General features: G+C 40.6%; 1 protein-coding gene across 4 annotated transcripts in view; it reads right to left on the bottom strand.

The window, feature by feature from the left end:
• MID1 (midline 1) overlaps window positions 1-22,763 on the bottom strand; it is a 668,331-nt gene that overhangs the window by 620,904 nt on the left and 24,664 nt on the right. The window lies entirely within an intron of this gene.

Genomic DNA, 22,763 nt, shown 5'->3' on the forward strand with positions numbered 1-22,763 from the left:
TACCAAGAAGAAAAGATGGATAAAAGATACGGTACCTGCTTTCATGGTTCTCAAAGCAAAGGGGGCTTTTAAGATGCTTTTCGGTATGATGTCTGTTCTGAGGCCTCATTCTCAGAGAAAGTGGAAATAGCCAGGAGCAAATCACGAAATCCAGAAAAGTCTCTCAGCAGGTAGCATCAAGACGGCCTAGAGACCTAGTTGGTCTTGATTGCATGGGGTAGAGATAAGAACTCATTCAGCCTCAGCCACTCAATGTTTTCTCTGAGAAGCAAAATGTAGGCTAGGTGGGATGCCAAAAACACAAACGATTCTGAGGGAGAGAACAGGTGTACATAGGAAATAGCCAAGGAACGCTTTTATAGCATAATAAGCTCACAGACACGTGTTAGATATAGTCCGTGCTTTTTGGTGGCTGCTATAAAGTATTTCACCTCATTTTCTAGGAAAGGAGGAAGTAGAATGTAAGAAAGCAGGTCCAGGCTGAGGAGGCTTATTTTCAGCTCAAAAAAGAGAAGGTTCTTGCCTCCCCACCCACCATGGAGTTATTGCTTCAGCTTATTTTTCAGATGACAGTAAATGCTTTTGGTTCACCACCTGCTATCCCCCACCCCCACACCCCTTCCAAATTAGAGGCCAGACTTAACGGTCCTTTAAATAACACTAACCCAGGGCTGGCCTTCTCCACACCAAGCATTCCTGCCACTCCTAAATCCGGAGTGGAAGTGCCTATCCCTCAGCTTCCTTTACTCAGATCTTGACTCCTTTCCGGCCAGAATATTCTCCTTCCTCCCTCACTTTTGGAGGATAAATGTCATCAGCTCTCTTTTGCTCACGTATCCTAAAGCCTGGTGCTCTGGGGGCCTCAGGAGTAGTGTCCAAATAGACCTTCTCTGTTTCGTGTCTAGCACAATATCTCGCACATAGTAGGTGCTCAATACTTTGTCAAAAGCAAGGGAAGGGGGAATAGCGAGGAGAGAAGGATGGGAGGAAGGAGAAGTAACAGAGGAGGGGAGAGAGTGAGAGAGAAGAGAGAACAATGAAAAAAATACAGAAAGTCATTCTTTGACGAGGACACGATATCTCTTTAATAAAAATGACCCGCCAATTAAATAAATATTCACTTGTCCTTAACGAATGTCCTAAGCGCACTTTTGAAGTTTGTTTTGTGAAGTTTGTTTTGCTTAGTGATGTGACGTTAAAGAAATGGACTCTATTGGAGTTAATAGTTTAAAGTGATGGTTTACCAGTGTTTTCCCATGGTAGGTTGGGGGCCAGAATGAGCTGTTCCCTGTTAAAATAAAATAATAGACACACACACACACACACACACACACACACACACACACACAATTTTCAAGAAATCTTTAAATTAAAAAGAACATTCTCAATTTTAACCGTTTTCCACCATACAATTCTCATCTAACTTATCAAGTGTTCACAAAGCATATATGAATATCCAACACAAAATCAAAGGAAGTTCCCAGAAATGGGATTTCTTCTAAGCATTTAACCGCTAGTGTAATATGCAATCAATTGTTTCTAGTTCACTTGATATGAGAAAATATATTTTTAGGATGCTTCACAAGGAGTACTAGCACATTTTCATTCTAGCAGTCACCTCTCCGTGGTTAGAATTGCCGGCACCATAGCAGACTCACCTGAAGATAAATATTATTCGGACAGGGAGCCCTTGTTGGTGAGCCTCAAGCTGCATCAGTGCAAAACAATTCTTTGTCATCTCGGGGGCTCAGAACTACCACACTAAAAAGCAGTGGAATAGGAGTTCCTGTTGTGACTCAGCGGGGACGAACCCGACTAGGATCCATGAGGACAAAGGTTCAATCCCTGGCCTCGCTCAGGGGGTTAAGGGTCTGGTGTTGCCATGAGCTGTGGTGTAGGTCACAGATGCGGCTCGGGTGTTGCTGTGGCTGTGGTGCAGGCTGGCAACTGTAGCTCCAGTTTGACTCCTAGCCTAGGAACTTCCATATGTCACGGGTGCGGTCCTAGAAAGACACACACACACACACACACACACACACACACACACACACAGGCAGTGCAATGAACTATGAGGCCCCTGTGAAAAATTATAATGGAATGTGAAAAAACTATATCAAGTATATTATTACCATTGTTAATTGTTATTGAAATTATGGAAATAAAGCTAGAGGGTAATTATATTACAAAGTGCGGAACAGTCATACCCATCTCTTCTCCTCACTAAATATCTTAGAATGCTGAATTAATTGGGGTAACTGAACACTTTACAGACAAAGGCTTCTGCTCCCACATAAGAGAAGAGAGATAATCAACATTCCGCAACTATGAGGTACTTTAAAGTAGTGCTTCTTGAATTATCTGTCGTGAAGAACTGGGTGGGTTTTTTTTTTTTTTAATTTCTAATCAATTGCCAACTGATATTTTTGTTAAAAAACAAAAACAAATTACTCGTGAAATGAAAAGCAAACAGAAAATGTAAGCCAAATTTCTCTACCATCAGATTCACGAGATATAAAATTACTCTCTTAACCTGCTACAAAAGTTTCTAAATGCTTATTTTCAACCTCTGTCCTTTCTGTGGCCAACAGGTAGGGTACTCAAAAGGCTTGCCGTCAAAGTGTGCTCCTTGGACCAGAAGTACTGGCATCCCCTGGGTGCTTGTGAGAAATGCAAATGCAGACCCTTGCGCAGCATCCACACTTAGGGAATCCGAATCTGCATTTTAACAGGATCCCTGAGGGAAGTGTGTGAGAAGCCTTAGTCTAAACCAGAAAAACAGGAGTTCCCTGGTGGCTCAGTGGGTTAAGGCTCCAGCATTATCACTGCTGTGGCTTGGGTTCAGTCCCTGGCCCAGGAACTTCTGCATGCTGTGGACGTGGCCAAAAGAAAAATAAACTAGAAAATCAAAAGCAACTGTACAGATACACAGACACACACATACAACTTTAAGACTAGAGAATGTTTTATCATCAACTCACCACACTTTGTACACTGTTTATTTGATAGATTCACTTTTAAGCAAAGCATAAGCCTTGGCCAACTAGGCCTGGCCTCCCTACCCTCTGGAGCTCAAGAACCAATTCATTTGAATCTTCAGGTCCTTGGAAAAATCAAGTTTCCCTTAGTTATATGGTGTTTCTCAGTTCACATTGACCCAGATGGGAAAATCAGCTCATCTATCATCTTCTATGGAAGTCCATTCACCAAAGTATTTGCTGATGTTGTTAAAACTCAGACTAAAACAGAGAGACGGATATTTCATGAACATGATAAAAAAGAAAACTAAATCCGAAAGGTAACCCAGTGCTTAATGGATAAATAACATTAGATAACATTCCCACAAAAATTAGGAATGTCCACAACTACTGCTAACAGTTAACATTTTGCTAGAAAGTCCTAACCCACGCAATTCACAGAAAAAAAGAAATTATAGGCATGAGAGTTAGAAATGAGGAAGTAAAATTATTCTTAGCTGAGATTATATGAACGAATCCCTGGAAAATCCAAGATAAAGAAACAAGAAATAAAACTAAAGACAATAAGTGAATTTAAAGCATTGCAGAAGCTAAGGTAACTGTAGTAAACAGCTTTCGTAAATACACCAATAATAAGTGTGAAGATTTTTTTTAAAGTGTAAGATTTCACTTACATTGCACAATCAAAATTTATTTATTTATTTATTTATTTATTTTCTTTTTTTTTTTTTTTTTGCTATTTCTTGGGCCGCTCCCGCGGCATATGGAGGTTCCCAGGCTAGGGGTCAAATCGGAGCTGCAGCCACCGGCCTACACCAGAGCCACAGCAACGCGGGATCCGAGCCACGTCTGTGACCTACACCACAGCTCACGGCAACGCCGGATCGTTAACCCACTGAGCAAGGGCAGGGACCGAACCCGCAACCTCATGGTTCCTAGTCGGATTCATTAACCACTGCACCACGACGGGAACTCCACAAAATCAAAATTTAAATACCAAAGAATAAACTCAACACTTTAATATGAGTCTAAGAAACACTTTAAAATCGTAGTGATAAAAAAAATAAAATTGTACTGAAGGGAGTTCCCGTCGTGGCTCAGTGGTTAACAAACCTGACTAGTATCCATGAGGACGCAGGTTCCATCCCTGGCCCTGCTCAGTGGGTTAAGGATCCAGCATCGCCGTGAGCTGTGGTGCAGGTCGCAGATGTGGCTCAGATCCCTCACTGCTGTGTCTGTGGGGTAGGCTGGTGGCTGTAATTTCGATTTGGCCCCTAGCCTGGGAACCTCCAAATGCTATGGGTACAGCCCTAAAAAGACAAAAAATAAAATAAAATTGTACTGACAGACACAAAAAGAAGACTTGAATATTTGGGAGAGCACTGCATATTCATGCATAAGATGAATGAATGAATATTTCTTCAAAGAGCTCTAGTTTTCCTAAATTAATATATAATATAACATAATCCCAGTAAAATTACCACCCAGATTTCACAAAAACAAAAACAAAAAACGCTTGACTGGCCAACTCCAAATTTCACTCAGAAATATAAACAAGCAAAAGTATCCAGAAAAATACTGAAAAATAAGTATAAGAAGAGACTGACTGATTTGCCAGATGGCCCCAATGCTTCAATTAATGTGGTGTGTTCATGCACATAATAACAGCGTGAAGTAAAAAAGTCTATTAGCAGCCCTTCTTTTACGCTGTTTCTTCTTACCTGCTTCATTGTTTCATTGTAGTTTTTTCTTCTTTTCCCCCCTTTAATTGCCCCTCTTGGGGCATATGGAAATTCCTGGGCTTGGGGCATATGGAAGGTCCTACACCACAGCCACAGCAATGCCAGATCCAAGCCTCATATACAACCTACACTGCAGCTCATAGCAACGCTGGATCCTTAACCCATGGAGCGAGTCCAGGGATTGAACCCCCACCCTCACAAACACTATGTTGGGTTCTTAGCCTGCTGAGCCACAATGGGAACTCTCTGTCTTTATTCAGTAAGATGGTAATTTCAGACAGAGTCTACCAATGCTGTTCCCCTTCAAAAGAAAAATCAGGAGTTCCTGTCGTGGCGCAGTGGTTAACGAACCCGACTAGGAACCATGAGGTTACGGGTTCGATCCCTGCCCTTGCTCAGTGGGTTAACGATCCGGCGTTGCCGTGAGCTGTGGTGTAGGCTGCAGATGCGGCTCGGATCCCGCGTTGCTGTCGCTCTGGGGCAGGCCGGTGGCTGCAGCTCCGATTAGACACCTAGCCTGGGAACCTCCATATGCCGAGGGAGCGGCCCAAGAAATAGCAAAAAGATTAAAAACAACAACAACAAAAAACAAAAAACAAAAGAAAAATCATGTTGGAAAGTCCTTGGCTATAGTTCATACTCTAGGAAGTAAAAGGCAAATCCAATACCTGCTGGAGACTTAATTAACATAACCCTATTATTGCTCCCTTTCTCTTTCACTATGGTAATTTTTAGCAAACCAAATAATTACCAATTATTTCCATAGGGAAGAAAGGATGAAGTCTCCCACTCCTCTAGGCAAGATTATTCTGGTGTTTCCTGCACTTTACCCCTCGTTACTAGTGGTATTCCCATTGTTTACAGTCCACCATGTTAAATCTGCTCACCCATAATGGCCCCCTTGTGGCAATGACTGACCTAATAACTCAATCACAATAACATAATAATTGCAATAATAACAACAACGGTTTACTGCTAAACACTAGCTTCTCCCTGTCCCACTTCAGCTTCAGAATGACTGGGATGGAAATAAGAAGAATTAAGTTAAATTTTCCCAATGTAGTTCCTTAGCATACACACATACGTGCACATACATGTACAAGAACACATGTGTGTATATTACATAGTGCCCAAGCTAAGGAGGTAGAAGCCCATGCTCTAGCTGCCAGGGATCAAGCACAGTGAGTTTATGGCCTTTGGTTTGCCTAGAACAGGGTTCTTCAACCTTGGCACTACTGACATTTGGGCTGGATAATTCCTTGTACATTATACAGGATGTTGAGCAGCAACCCTGTCCTTGATCCACTAGATGCCAGTAACAATTGCAGCCTCCAATGTGACAACCAAAATATATCCAGACATTGCCAAATGCCTCCTGGATGGGCTGGGGGTAACAAAATCCCACCCCCACCCCTAGTTGAGAATCACCACTGTACAGAGAAGCAAGGCTCTGCCTCTAATTAAACCTCATGCATGATGGATTCCCAAACAGAAGAATAGGCTGTTGCATCTCCCTGTCAGCATTCAACGAGGACAACCTGCAGTTTTCTGAACTGGTTCCATGGCAGACCTGTCGGTGCCCTTCCAGCCCCACTTGGCAGGTATCAAGGAGAGTTCAGTCTTAAATAAGTTAGGCTATAAATTAAACTTTGTCAGTGATGCCCTGTGTAAATCTGGAGACACGCAACTAGGGTTCAGATAAGTTGGGAGTGACCTACAATAAAAGGTAGTTATCTATAATCAGTGAATTAAAACTAATTCATTTTTAGAGGTTTAGACTGAGACCTTAGTCTCATCATAAATGATAAATAAATAAAACACATGCACACAGATATACAAACTTAAAACTTACTTGTTAGCAATAATATATCCTCTGACGTTATTACAATGGTATTGAAAATATTAAATAGAATGCTACCTGCTAGTAATCTAATTTTACTGGCAACAAATTCCTTGAAGAAAAGCGGTATTTATTTCAAAGTGAGAAGCAGCCCTGGCCCTTGATATAGACATGATCTAGACCTGATATAGACATGGCATAGATCTCTGAGTACAGATGTGGGGAGTCCTGGTGAATCTGTGAGGATCCTGTGGAACTCCGAGCTATAAGGACACCAGCTGGCTGTGTCTTAGAAAATTGCTTTCACGCATTCAGGCCATAGCAAAGACAGTAAAGGTCATGGGCAGTGATGGCCAGGAGCCAAGTGAAGGTCCCAGGCATAATTGGAGAGTGGTGAAGAGCAAAGTTAAGAAAAGTAATTTCTCCCTGTTGTCAGGTCAATAATTCCTCTTTTTAAAAGCCTCCAAATGACAAAAAAAAAAAAAAAAAAGGAGTTCCCGTGGTGGCGCAGTGGTTAACGAATCCGACTAGGAACCATGAGGTTGCGGGTTCAGTCCCTGCCCTTGCTCAGTGGGTTAACGCTCTGGCATTGCCGTGGGCTGTGGTGTAGGTTTCAGATGTGGCTCAGATCCCGCGTTGCTGTGGCTCTGGCGTAGGCCGGTGGCTACAGCTCCGATTCGACCCCTAGCCTGGGAACCTCCATATGCCGCGGGAGCGGCCCAAGAAATAGCAAAAAGACAAAAAAAAAAAAAAAAAAAAAAAGAATTCTGTGAAAGACAATGGAGTATTGTGAGAATGGAAATTTGTGAGAGAAAATGGGGACTTGGGGAGAAAAAGAATTGGAAGAGAAATAGGAAATTATTAGAAAGAACAGAAAACTGTGAGTGAGTTGAAGAACTGTGAGAGACAAGAGGAGTTTGGGTAAAGAGCAGAGAATTGTGGGAGAGGTAGAGAACTGTTGGGGAAAAGCAGAGGCTTGTGAAAGAAAAAGGAAACTCTGGGAAAAACCAAACAGAAGAGGAAACAGGATAGAATAGGAAAGGTTGAAAAAACAGAAAATCGTGGGAGAAACTAAAGAACAGAGAATGATGCATGAAAAAGGGAACTGTGGTAGAGAAAAGGAATTGCAGGAGACATAGAGAAACTTGAGGAGGCACTGTGATATTGTCAGAGAAAAAAAGAACTGTGAGAAGGAAAAATAGACAATTGTCTGCAAGAACAAAAAGTTGTGGGAGGTAAGAGAGGATTATGAGGGAAGAAAGAATTATACACAAGAGAATTGTGACAGAAACAGAATTGAGAGAAACAAGGGGAACAGTTAGAGAGAACAGAATTGTGGGAGAAATAGAGAATTGTGCAGACTCATGGAATTTTGGGAGTGATTGAGAACTGTGGGAGAGAACAGAAAATTGTGAGAGATAAAGGAATTGTGGGAATGGCAGAAAAAAGATAATTGTGAGAACAAAGAACTGTGAAGAGGAGAGAGCATTATAGTAGAAAGGGACTGTGAAAGTTAATGGGATTTGGGGAAAGAGAATAAATTGTGGGAGAACAGGTGAACTGCTAAAAGGAAGAGAGAATTTGGGGAAAGAACACAGAATTGTGGACAAGACAAAGAATCAAGAGAGAAACAGAAATTATGGAGGACAAAAGGAATCATGGGAAACAGGTGAAAACTGTGAGAGAAAAGAGAATTCTGGCATCAAACAGAGAATTGTGGGAGACACTGAGACTTGGGGGGAGAGCAGAGAATTGGGGGAAAAAACAGATTGGTGGGAGAAAGGGAATTCTGGAGAAGAATGGAGAATTGTGGGAAAACAGAGAATCACGGGAGACATATGGAACTGTGAGAATGACAGGGAATTGTGGTAGAGAATAGAGGATTATGGGAGACTTGTGAAATTATGGGGAAAACCTGAGAACTGTGGGAGACTAGAGAAATTCTGGGATAGAACAAATTTGTAGGAGAGACTAAGAATTATGAAAGTGACAGGAAATGTGGGAGGCACTGGGACATTATAGGGACAAGAAAATTGTGAGAAGAAAAAAGTAGACAACTGTGAGAGAGAATAATTAATTATGGGAAAGAATAGAACATTATGAGAGAAAAAACAATTGTGATAAATACAATAATTCTCTGTTCTATATCACACTTCTCCATCACTCTGATATTTCCACGTCTACCACAATTCTGTCTTCTGCACCACAATTCCATGTCAGTCCCACAATTCCACATGTCTCCTACAGTTCTCTTTGTCTTCCTTGTCTCTGTTCTTTCCCATAATTCCCCTCATCTCGCATAAGTCCTTGTTTTTTCCCTCAATTCCCCATGTCACCCACAATACTCTGTTCTTCTGCACAATTCTCCATTTTCCCCATAGTTGTTGTTCTCTTCCATATTACCATATTTATCACAATTTGTGGGAAAGATCAGAGAATTGTGGGAGACAGAGGGAACTGTGGGAGACATGGGGAATTGTGGGAATGACAGTGAATTGTGCTAAGTATTCTGAATTGTGGGAAACATGAAGAATTGTGGGAGAGAAGACAAAATTGAATTGTGGGAGACATACGGAATTGTGGGAGTGACACAGAATTGTGGCAAATAATGGAGAATTGTGGGAAAGACAAAGAATTTGGGAAGATATGGAAAATTATGAGTGACAGATAATTTTGGATGAGAAAATATTACTGTGGAAAGAGCAGATAATTGTGGAAGACATATGGAATTGTGGAAGTCAGGGAATCATGGAGAGAAGGAAGAATTGTGGGAGAAAATAGAGAATGGTGTGAAAAAAACAATGGTAGATGAGAGAATTTGGCAATACAACAAGGACTGGGAGAGAACTGTGGCAGTAACAGGGAATTGTGGGAAAGAATGGAGAACTGTGGGAAACATGGGGAATTCTGGGAGAGACAGGGCATTGTGGGGAAAAATATAATTATGGGAGATGTGCAATTGTGAGAGACATGGAGAATTGCGGAAGAAAACAGAGAACTGTGGGAGTGACACAGAATTTGGGAAAATACAGAGACTTATGGGAGAATATGGAATTGTGGGAATGACATGGAATTGTGAGAAATAGTGGAGAATTGTGGGAAAGGTAAGAACTTTGGGAAAGATGAAGATTTGTGGGAGTAACAGATAACTATGGAAGAGAAAATAGAACTGTGGGAAAGAGCAGATAACTGTGGGTTCTATGGAACTTTGGGGAAAAAGAGAATTACGAGAGACAAAAGGAATTGTGGGAGTGACCGGGAATTGTGGGAAAGAACAGAGAATTGTGGAAGACAGGGGAATTGGGGGAGTGACATGGAATTGTGGGCAGAAAATAGAATGAGAGACAAAGGGAATTGTGGGAGTGATGGAGAACTGTGGGATAGAACAGAGAATTGTAGGAGACATGTGGAACTATGGGACACATGGAATTGTGGGAAAGAACAGAAAATCATGGGAGACATGGGGAATTGTGGGAAACCTGGAGAATAGTAGGAATGGCAAGGAATTACAGGAGACAATAGAGAATTGTAGGAGACATGTGGAATTATAGGCATGACAAAGAATTGTGGGAAAGAGGAGCTCCTATCATGGCTCAGTAGTAACAAACCTGACTAGTATCCATGAGGATGCAGGTTCAATCCCTGGCCTCCCTCAATAGGTTAAGGATCCAGCACTGCTGTGAGCTGTGGTGTGGAGCTGAGCCACAGATGCAGCTCAGATCTGGCTATGGTGCAAACTGGCAGATGCAGCTCCAATTCAGCCCCTAGCCTGGGAATTTCCATATGCTGCAGGTGCAACATTAATATTAAAAAAAAAGGCAAAAAAAAAAAAGAATTGTGGAAGAGAAGAGAGAATTGTGGAAGACAAAGGGAACTATGTGAGACATGGGGAATTGTGGGAGACATGGGGAATTGTGGGAGAGAAGACAAAATGAATTGTGGGAAACACTGGAATCACGGGAGCGGCAAGAATTTTTGGGAAAGCATAAATAATTATGGGAGACAAGGAGTATTCTGAGATACAACAGAATTGTGAGTGAGATAGAGAATTGCAGGAAAGAACAGAGACTTGTGGGAGATATGTGGAATTGTGGGAGTGACACAAAATTGTGAGAAATAATGGAGAATTGTGGGAAAGCCAAAGAACTTTGGGAGATGGAAAACTGCGGGAATGACAGATAATTGGGAAAGAGAAAATAGAATTGTGGCAAAGAGCAGATAATTGTGGAAGACATGGAATTGTGGAAGTCATAGGTAATTATGGGAGGGAAGGCAGATCTGTGGGAGAAAATACAGAATTGTGGATAAAAACAGAGTGTGGGAGATGGGGAAATTGTGGGATAGAACAGGGAATATGGGAGAGTTGAAGAATTGTGGAAGAGGACAGCCTTGTGTGTGAGACAGGGAATTGTGGGTATCACTTGCATCTCCACTAACAATGAACTAAGAGTAAGAGCGATTAAGAAAACAATCTCATTTACAAATGCACCATAAAGAAACAAATGCCTAGGAGTAAATTCACCAGGAGGTTGAAAGACCTGTACACTGAAAACAATAAGATATCGATTAAAGAAAGTGAGGAAAACACACAAAAAATGGAAGGATATTCTATGCTCAGGGGTTGGAAGGATTAATATTGTTAAAATGACCATATATTCAAAGCAACTTACAGATTCAATGTAATCCCTATCAAAATTCCAATGGCAATTTTTTCTCACAGAAATAGAACAAACAAAAAGAACAAAGCCAGAGGCACTATACTTTCTGATTTCAAACTATTTTGCAAAGCTACAGTAATCAAAACAGTATGCTATTGGCATTAAAAACAGACACACAGAAGAATGAAACAAATAGAGTCAAGAAATAAATTCAGGCATATATGGTCAAATAATTTAAAACAAGGGAACCAAGAATATACAACAGGGAAAGGACAGTTTCTTCAATAAATAGTGTTGGGAAACTCCATACGCACATGCAAAAGAATGAAACTAAGCCACTCTCTTACACCACATGAAAATATTAATTTAAAATGAATTAAAGACTTTAACATAAAACCTGAAATGATAAAACTCCTACTAGAAAACTACAAGTTTACAAGGCAGTAAACTCTTTGACATTGCTTTTGGAAAAGATTTTTTGGATTTGGCAACAAAAGTGAAAATAAATGGGGCTACATCAAACTAAAAAGCTTTTGCACATCAAAGAAAACTCATCCAAATTAAAATGCATGGCTGTGGCATAGGCTGGCAGCTGTAGTTCCAATTCGACCCCTAGCCTGGGAACTTCTATATGCCACACGTGTGGCCCTAAAAAAGAAAGAAAATAAAGAAAATGCAGCCTACCAAATGGGAGAAAATATTTATAAATCATATATCTGATAAGGCATTAATATCCAAAATATATAAAGAACTCATACAATTCAATAGCAAAAAAAAAAAAAACCTGAAAAATGGGAAGATAAACTGAACAGAAATTTTTCCAAAGACATAAGCAGATACATTAAAAGGTACTCAACAGCATTAATCATCAAGGAAGTTGAAATAAGCCCATATGAAATAGCATTTCACACTTGTTAGAATGATTACTACCAAAATAAGAAGAAATAAGGATGAAGATGTGGAGAAAAGTAAACTGTCTCTCTCTCTCTTTTTTTTTTTTGCTTTCTAGGGCTACACCCTCAGCATATTGAAGTTCCCAGGCTAGGGGTCGAATTAGAACTACAGCTGCCAACCATAGCCACAGCCACAGCAACACAGGATCCAAGCTGCATCTATGATCACAGTTCATGGCAATGCCAGATCCTTAATCCACCAAACAAGGCCAGAGATCAAACCCAAATTCGCATGGATGCTAGTCAGATTCATTTCTGCTGTGCCACAACAGGAACTTCCTAGAGGAGAAAATTCTTGTGTTGCATTGGTGGAAATGAAAAGTGATACAGCCACACAGAAAATAGCATGAAGGTTCTTCAAAAATTAAAAATAGAACTATAATATGATCCAGAAATTCTACTTCTGGATATTTATCTAAAGGAAATAAAAACATTAACTTAAAAACATATGTATACCCCCAAATTCATTAAAGCGTTATTTACAATAGTCAAGACATGGAAGCAAACTAAATGCCTATCAGTGGGAGTTCCTGTCATGGCTCAGTGGTTAGCGAACACGACTAGCATCCATGAGGACGTGGGTTTAATCCCTGGACTTGCTCAGTGGGTTAAGGATCCAGTGCTGCTGTGAGCTGTGGTGTAGGTTGCAGATGTAGCTCAGATCCTGCATTGCTGTGGCTCTGGCATAGGCCAGTGGCTACAGCTCCAGTTGGACCCCTAGCCTGGGAACCTCCATATGACATGGGTGTGGCCCTAAAACGACCAAAAAAATGCCTATTAATGGATGAATGGATAAAGAAAATGTATATTTTTCAGCCATAAAAAGAAAGAAATTTGCTATTTGTGACAACATGGAAGGACCTCGAGGGCACTACGCTGAGTGAAAAAAGTCAGATAGAGAAAGACAAATACCTCGTCATCTCACTTATAAGTAGACTCTTTTTAAAAAAAAAATGAACCCACAGATATAGAGAATAGATTGGTGGTGCCAGAGACTGGAGATTGGGGGTGGGGTGAAATAGGTAAAGGTGGTCAAAAGATACAAACTTCGAATTACAAAATAAACAAGTCCTCAGGTTATAATATACAGTATGGCAACTATAGTTAACAACACTGTATTTTATATTGAAAAGTTGCTAAGAGTAGATCTTAAAAGTTCTCATCACAAGAAAAAATTGTGTCACTAACTGTGGTGATGGATATTAACTAGACTCCTGGTGGTGATCATTTCCCAATGAACACATATATCACATCATTGTTTGTACACCTGAAATTAATATAAGATATATCAACTATATCTCAATTTTTAAAAAAAGCAAAACAACAGCCTATCACAAAATAATGTGGGAAAAACAGGGAATTATGGGAGCAGCAGAGAACTATGGGAAAGAAGAGAATTATGAATGAGACAGAGACTTGCAGGAGGCATGGAGAACTTTGGGAAAGGATTAATAAATGTGGGAGACACAGGGAACTGTGGAGAAAACACAATGCAGGGGAGGGAATTACGGGAGAAACTGGGGAACTGTGAAAGAGAGCAGAATATTATGAGAGAACAGAGAATTGTGAGAGAGAATGGAGAATTGTGGAAAAGATAGGGGATTATAGGAGAAACAGGGAATTGTGAGAAGGAAAGGAGAATTGTGCAAGAGAAAAAGAATTGAGAGAGCTCTGAGAACAAAAGCAACACTTTGTAAACATAAGCAACTGTATATTTGGAAAGGAGAATTATTTTACCAGGACCAATGATAAATCCAGCTTGTAACTTAAAAAGAGATTCATTTTTTCTTCTCTGCTAAAAGCTGGGCCTGACAGCAGCAGCTCATATCACATTACCATGGGTTGGCAAACCCTAATGCACTGCCTTGTATATGTGCATGTACACACAAGCACACACACACACAGTTCACACATATACACTCACACACATACCCACACACAAATGCACACATACATACATACATATACACGCATCTTGGAAATGGCATACAGGAACAGAAATAAACCTAACAAAATGGTTGGGAAAATTTTTAAATCTGCTAAGAAATAAAACAAAATGAAAAAGTGATAAAAATGAGAGAATATTTAAGAAGATTAGGCTGCCAGGCTGGGAATCCAACACACAAGTAATAGAAGTTCCTTAAAAGACAGAATGAAGAAAGAGGAGGGGAGAAAGTTATGAAGAAAATGAAGAATACAAGAAAATATCCCCAGGAGTGGGATCAAAATGGTGGAGAAGTGAGATGTGCTGTTCACTTTCTCCCACAAACACACACACACACACAAAATCTACATGTAGAACAATTGGCACAAAACACCTATTGAATGTTGGTAGAAGACCTTAGACCTCCAAAAAGGGCAAGAACCTCCCCCCAACATAACTGGGTAGAACAAAAGGGGAAAAAACAGAGAGAGAAAAGATGGGGAAGAAACGGAATTGGGATGGAACAGCACTCCTGAGAGGAAGCTGTGAAAGAGGAAAGGAACCCACACCCTGGGAGGCCACCTAAGTGACAGGAAGATCAACCAGGATGGAGGGGAAACCTTAAAGCCTTGGAGAAAAGTGCAGCAGCTGGACTGAGGAGGGCAGAGCAGAGAGAGAGCCATACAGACCATTGGTACCACCTCCCCTGGACACCACAACCTGAGACACTTGGGAGGGGGCTGGGTGCTTAGACTTGGGCTTTAAAGGTCAGCTCCAGGGAGAGGATTACGGTTGGCTGTGTGCAGGCAGCCTTAGGGGTTAGGGAGCGGTGTGCTAAAGGCACATAGCCGAAGGAGTGTGGGAGGAGGGCTGGGCCCTCAGGAGAAGCAAGATGCCATTATGGGGCAGGGCAGGAGGAGGAGGGGCAGACTGCCATAGGAATACCTCTCTCACGCACACACCAGCTCTAAGGTGGAGGGGCACCTTTTGCATGGGCTCCAGGCAGTGGGGGCAAAGTGCCACAGCCATCGCAGACTCCAGACTAGGGGTCTGTGGACAGGCACCACTTGTAGACCCAGTCACCTCAGGCCTCGGGTTGCAACAAGAGGACACTGCCACTGAGCAACACCCATCGCCCTCACTCCCCTGGGAATGCACACACCCTGCTGTTGATGCTGCCAAATGCTCTGGGTGCCACCTATACCTCCCTGAGGGTCAATGCCCCTGCCCAGGACCCTGCAACCAGGAGCAGTTGTGCCACCTCCCTGTGGGTTTTCACCACTGTCAAGGTCCCAACAACCAGGCACTGACTACAGACCCTGCCCATTGCCTCCATCTCTGTGGAAGCACGCAGGCCATACACAAGCACACCCCCTATCAAGGGGAATAACAGCCTGCACACACTGAGGAAAGAGACAGTAACAACCACAACAAAAATAGCCCTCATGCCAAAAAAAAAAAAAAAAAAACAAAACAAAACAGTAAGCCCTCACAAGCTATTAAAGAATCTCAGGAACCATTCCCAGTTAAAAGAATAGGAGAATTCTCCAGAAATAGCCAAAAATCAAACAGACCTTTGCAGTCTAACAGACATAGTTCAAAACGGAGATAGTGAAAATACTGATGGAATTAAGAACAGATATGAACAGTAATGCAGATTATTTTAGAAAGAAACTAAAAACTATAAGGAGGAGCCAAGAAAAAAATAGAAAATTCATTTGCAGAGATGCAAGCTGAGTTAAAGGCTTTGAAGAGCAGAAAGAATAATGCAGAGGAACAAATAAGTGACTTGAACGGTAGAATAGTGGAAATCACCCAATCAGGACAGCAGACGGAAAACCAAATGAAAAAACATGAAAGCAATATAAGAGATCTATGGAATAATATGAAGTGAGCCAATCTATGCATAATAGGGATTACAGAAGGAGAAGACAAAGAAAAGGGTATTGAAAATATATTTGAAGAATCTATGGTTGAAAACTTTCCAAACCTAGATGGAACAAATATCAAGATACAGGAAGCACAGAGGGCCCCAAACAGACCTACACCGAGACATATTATAATAAAAATAACAAAACTTAAAGATGAAGATTCTAAGGGCAGCAAGAGAAAAAGAGTTAATTATAAGGGAACCCTCATGAGGCTATCAGCTGTTTTCTCTATAGAAACACTACAGGCCACAGAGAGTGGTAAGATATATTCGAAGTTCTAAAAGAGAAAAATTTGTAGAGAATACTCTACCTACAAGATTTTTACATAAAATAAAAGGGGAAATAATTTCTCCAACAAACAAAAACTAAAATAACACAGTAATACTAAACCCATTCTAAAAGAAATACTGAAAGGTCTCCTCTAAATAGGAAAAAAATAAGAAGATATAGGATGGAGGAAATCACAACTGGAAAGTAATCACTTAAGCCAGTATACAGATCTAAAATGAAAATTTTAAAAACTATTTGCAAAAGTGATGATAAATGTAAGGAACAGGAAAAAGATAAACATTAAGATGTAAAAAAGGACATCAAAATCATAAAATGTGAGGAAGGAAAATAAGAGACTCAAGGCTCTTTGTTTTTATAATGTGTTTGAGCCTATATGACTATCAGGCTAAACCAAGCAGATATAGGAAGAAGTTAACATACTTGAAAAACAGGGCAATCACAAATCAAAACCAAACAGTACATTCACAAAAACTAAAAAGAAGAGGACACAGGCATAAAATAAAAGGAAATCATCCAACCAAAAAAAAAAAAAGAAAGGAATAAAGGAGAAACATGTAATCAACTGGAAAACAAGGCTTAAAATGGCAATGAATACACATTTATCAATAATTACCTTAAATGTCAATGGACTGAATGCTCTAATCAAAAGACACAAACTGTCAGACCGGATAAAAAAAAACAAGAGCCCACAATATGCTGCCCACAAGATACTCACCTTATGGCAAAGGACACATATAAATTGAAAGTAAGGGGATGGAAAACATATTTCATGTGAATGGAAATGACAGGAAAGCAGGAGTCTCCATACTCAGGCAAAATAGACTTTAAAATAAAGCCCATAAATAAAGACAAAGAAGGGTACTATTTATTGATAAAAGGATCAATTCAAGAAGAGGACAGTACACTTGTTAATACATATGCCCCTAATATAGGAACAGACCAAATATATACAACAAATATAACAGGCATTAAAGGAAATATTAATGGGAATACAATAATAGTGGGAGAGTTTTTAACACTCCACTCATATCAATGAACGGACCCTCTAGACAAAAAAAAAAAAAAAAAAAAAAAAAAAAAAACAATAAAACAACAGAGATCCTAAATGACACAATAGAACTGTTACACTTAATTGATATTTTCAGGACATTACATCCCCAAAAAACAGAATATACATTCTTTTCAAGTGCACATGGAACATTCTCTAGGACTGACCACATAATGGGGCACAAAACTAACCTCAATAAATTTATGAGTATAGAAATTATTTTAAGCACCCTCTCTGACTACAATGGCATGAAGGTAGAAATCAATCACAGGAAAAGAAATGAGAAAAACTGAATACATGGAGAATAAACAACATGCTACTAAAAAACAAATGGGTCAATGAGGAAATCAAAAGGGAAATTTAAAAATACCTCAGGACAAATGATAGTGAAAACACAACCTTTGAAAATCTATGGGATGTGGAGTTCCTGTCATGGCTCAGCAGTCAATGAACCCAACAAGGAACCATGAGGTTGCAGGTTCGATCCCTGACTTTGCTCAGTGGTTTAAGGATTCAGCATTGCCATAAGCTGTGGTGTAGGTCGCAGATGCAGCTCGGATCCAGCATTGCTGTAGCTGTGGTGTAGGCTGGTGGCTACAGCTCTGATTCGACCCCTAGCCTGGGAACCTCCATGTGCCACAGGTGCGGCCCTAAAAAGCGCCCCCCCAAAAAAAAAACCCCACAAAATCTATGGAATGCCACAAAAGCAGTTCTGAGGGAAGGCGATACAGGCCTTCCTCAAAAAAGAAGAAAAATCTTAAATCAAAAACTTAACCTCACACTTAAAAGAATTAGAAAAAGAACAAACAAAACCTAAAGTCAGCAGAAGGAAGAAAATCATAAAGATCAGAGAGGAAATCAATAAAATAGATTTTTAAAAAATAGAAAAAAAAGCAATAAAACCAAGAGCTGGTTCTTTGAAGGGGTAAACAAAATTGACAAACCTCTGGCCAGACTCACCAAGAAGGAGAGAGAGAAAACCAAGTAAACATAACAATAAATGAAAAAGGAGAAATACAAGTGGATACCGCAGAAATACAAAAAACCATAAGAGACTACTATGAACAATTATATGCCAACAAATTTGATAACTAGAAGAAATGGACAACTTTCTAGAGATATACAACCCACCAAAACGGAATCAAGAGGAATTGATCATTTGAACAGAACAAGCACTAGAAAAGAAATTGAATATGTAATAAAAATAATCCCTCTACATACAAAAGTTCAGGACCAGATGGATTCACAGGCAACTTCTACCAAACATACAAAGAAGAACTCATACCTATCCTTCTCAAACTTTTCCAAAAGATTGAAGAAGAAGGAACACTCCCAAAAATATTCCATAAAGCCACCATCACCCTAATACCAAAACCAGACAAAAGACACTACCAAAAAAGAAAATTACAGGCCAATATCTTGGATGAATATACACGCAAAAATTCGCAACAAAATTTTAGCCAACCAAATCCAACAACACATAAAAAAGATCATACACCATGACCAAGCAGGATTCATTCCAAGTTCACAAAGATGGTTCAACATAAGCAAATCAATCAATGTCACAGACCACATTAACAAAAGAAAAGTCAAAAACCACATGATCATCTCAACAGATTTAGAAAAAGCATTTGACAAAATCCAACATCCATTCATAATAAAAACTCTTATCAGGAGTTCCCACTGTGCCACAGTGGAAACAAACACAATTAGAATCCATGAAGACACAGACTTGAACCCTGGCCTCGCTCAGTGGGTCAAGGATTCAGCATTGCGCATGAGCTGTGGTGTAAGTCACAGATATGGCTTAGATACTGTGTTGCTATGGCTGTGGCATAGGCTGGCAGCTGTAGCTCCAACTTGAGCCCTAGCCTGGGAACTTCCACATGCCACTGATGTGGCCCTAAAAAGCAAAAAACAAACAAACAAACAAACAAATTCTTCTCAAAGTGAGTATATAGGGCATATACCTTAACATAATAAAAGCCATTTATGACAATCCCACAGGCAATATAATACTCAATAGAGAAAAGCTGATATCTTTCCCACTAAAACCTGGAACAAGACAAGGATGCCCATGCTCACCACTTTTGTTCAACACAGTATTGGAAGTCCTAGCCATAGCAATCAGACAAACAAAAGAAATAAAAGGTATCTAAATTGGAAGAGAAGAGGTAAAATTGTTGTTATATGCAGAAGACATGATACTATATATAGAACCCTAAGGACTCCACACAAAAACTACTTGAAATGATCAACAAATTCAGCAAAGTAGCAGGACACAGATTAACATTCAGAAATCAGTTGCATTCCAGTATGCTAACTATGAAATATTAGAAAAGGAATAAAAATATACAATACCTTTTAAAATCACACCCAAAGAAATTAAACACCTAGGAATAAACCTAACCAAGGAGGTGGAAAGACTTATATGCTGAGAACTGTAAAACATTAATCAGGGAAATGAAAGAAGATTCAAAGAAATGGAAAGATATTCTAGGGAGTTCCTGTCGTGGCGCAGTGGTTAACGAACCCGACTAGGAACCATGAGGTTGCGGGTTCGATCCCTGCCCTTGCTCAGTGGGTTACCGATCCGGTGTTGCTGTGAGCTGTGGTGTAGGTCGCAGACGTGGCTCGGATCCTGCGTTGCTGTGGCTCTGGCGTAGGCCGGCGGCTACAGCTCCGATTAGACCCCTAGCCTGGGAACCTCCATATGACACTGGTACGGCAAAAAAGAAAGAAATAAAGAAAAGAAAGAAAAGAAAGAAAGGAAAGAAAGGAAAGGAAAGGAAAGGAAAGGAAAGGAAAGGAAGGAAGGAGGGAAGGAAGGAAGGAAGGAAGAAAGAAAGAAAGAAAGAAAGAAAAAAAGAAAGAAAGAAAGGAAGGAAGGAAAGAAAGACAGACGGACAGAAAGAAATTCTTAGCAAAGTGGGTATAGAATGAATATACCTTACCATAATAAAAACCATTTATGACAAACCCACAGCCAATGTAATGCTCAATAGAGAAAAGCCGATGGCTTTCCTGCTAAAACCTGTAAATAATAAACCATGATTTATCCAAAATTGCATATAACTATTGGCAGAGGGGAGGGATATGTTTGTTTGTGCGTGCATGTTTGTGTTAGCTTGTTGCCTGGAACACGAAGGGACAAACAAGGAACAAAGAGCAGTAAGTCTTTGCCTTCACAGAGCTGACACTGAGGTTGAAAGGGCCCTGCCACAGTCTTCTCACCAACCTACCACTCTTCCTGTAACACCCGGCATTAGCAGCTTCTTCTCTATAAAGCCTTCTTGTTACTCACTGTTTCCTTTCTATCCACTTCCTGCCCATCACCCTTACAATTGTCACTTCTTCCTTTTCACCCAGGAAGAGGCTGCACATACATATACTGAGATATAAATATGGTTATTTGTTTGCATGCCTGACTCTTCAATACCAAAGGTTTGCCCTTTTTGTGCCATGTGCCTTTTGGGAATCTGGTGAAGTCTCTGAGTATCTTTTTGGAATAATATTTTTACATGCACAAACGAAATACAAGAAATTACAAAAGAAATCAATTATAGTCGCCCCTACGCATCCGTGGAGGCTTGGTTCCAGGACCCACCACTGATACCAAAATCCAAAGATGCTCAAGTCCCATAGTTGGCCTTCTATATCCGTGGTTCCACCAACCCCAGACCATGGAGTACTGTAGTATTTATTGAAAGCAAAATCCGCATATAAATGGACATGTGCAACTCAAGCCCATGTTGTTCAAGGGTCTATTGGTATACTGAAGTAATAGTTACCAACATATTAAACAAAAAGATTTGATTGTTAAAGGCTAGGTTCCCCAGGAAATATACATCAACATGATACAGTTTTTTAAATGCTGTCTTGACCCCATTTTAAGGCTCTGGCTAGAGGTTGGTCAGTTCTCCTACTTGAGCAGCTAAACCCCGACACTCCAACCACCTCCCTTATTGGATCTCATACTCTGGACCACTGGGAGTCCTCTTGTGGTGCAATGGGTTAAGGATACAGCATTGTCACTACAATGGCTGGGGTCGCTGCTGTGGTGTGGGTTCGATCCCTGGCCCAGGAACTTCGACATGCTGTGGACACATGCCTAAAAAAAATAGTTTCATACTCTGGACCACTATATACTTGCCCTAATCACTCCAGGACCAGGTACTAGACAACTGAAATTACTCAAATTAGCCAATCTTAAACCTGCTTATCCCTGCCTTGCCCATGGTGCCCCAGGATGTAATGTGTACTCCCTCTCTTGGGACTTATGAATAGAATAAACCATATATATTCACACTGGCTGCGCCTGCAGCATGTGCAAGTTCCCAGGCCAGGGATCAAACCCTTGCCATAGCAGTGACCCAAGGCGCTACAATGATAACATCAGATACTTCACCCACTCTGCCACAAGGGAACGCCTAAACTATCTTTTTTATTTTTATTTTATTTTTTTTTAGGGCAGCACCCATGGCATAAGGAGGTTCCCAGGCTAGGGGTCGAATCAGAGCTACAGCTGCTGACCTATGCCACAGCCACAGCAATGCAGGATCCAAGCCATGTCTGCAACCTACAACACACCTTGCGGCAATGCTGAATCCTTAACCCACTGAGCGAGGCCAGGGATTGAGCCCACAGCCTCATGGATACTAGTCAGGTCCTTAACCTGCTGAGCCACAAGAGGAACTCCCCTAAACTATCTTTTTAATGGCAACTATTTCTTAATCTGGCCTTACTAAACCTAAATAATTACATTTATTAAAATGGCTGAGACTCTACAAATTTGTGCATATAGATGCTCTCATGAACAACTTTGAGAGAGTGCTGGAAAGACTGGGCAAAGGGAGTAATTGAACTGTGCTGCAGTCACAATGGAAACCTCAGCTGATCCTATGAGCAGCTCTGAAGCTGGGATGGTCCTTCTGAGTTGGCCCCTTGAGGCTAGGGGCTCAATGTCAGAGATGCTCAACATCACTAATTATTATGGAAATGCAAATCAAAACTACAGTGGGGTACCCCCTCACACTGGGCAGAAGTGCCAACACCAAAAAGTCTGCAAATGGCAAATGCTAGAGAGGGTGTGGAGAAAAGGGAACACTTCTTCACTGTTGGTGGGAATATAAATTTATAAAACCACTATGGAAAACAGTATGGAGGTTCCTCAGAAAACTAAATATACAACTACCACATGATCTCGCAATCCAACTCCTGGGCATATATCCAGAGAAAACTTTCATTCAAAAAGATACATGCACCCCTATGTTCACTGCAGCACTATTCACAATAGCCAAGACATGGAAACAACCAAGATGTCCATCGACAAAGAAAGGGTTAAGATGTGGTACATACACACAGCGAAATACTAGTCAGCCATGAAAAAGGACAGAATAAG

Source organism: Sus scrofa, chromosome X (genome assembly GCF_054392235.1).
Source record: "Sus scrofa isolate SSC_HxYL_T2T_F1_AM1 chromosome X, Sscrofa_HxYL_maternal_Yorkshire_Landrace_v2.0, whole genome shotgun sequence".
Classification (NCBI taxonomy): domain Eukaryota; kingdom Metazoa; phylum Chordata; class Mammalia; order Artiodactyla; family Suidae; genus Sus; species Sus scrofa.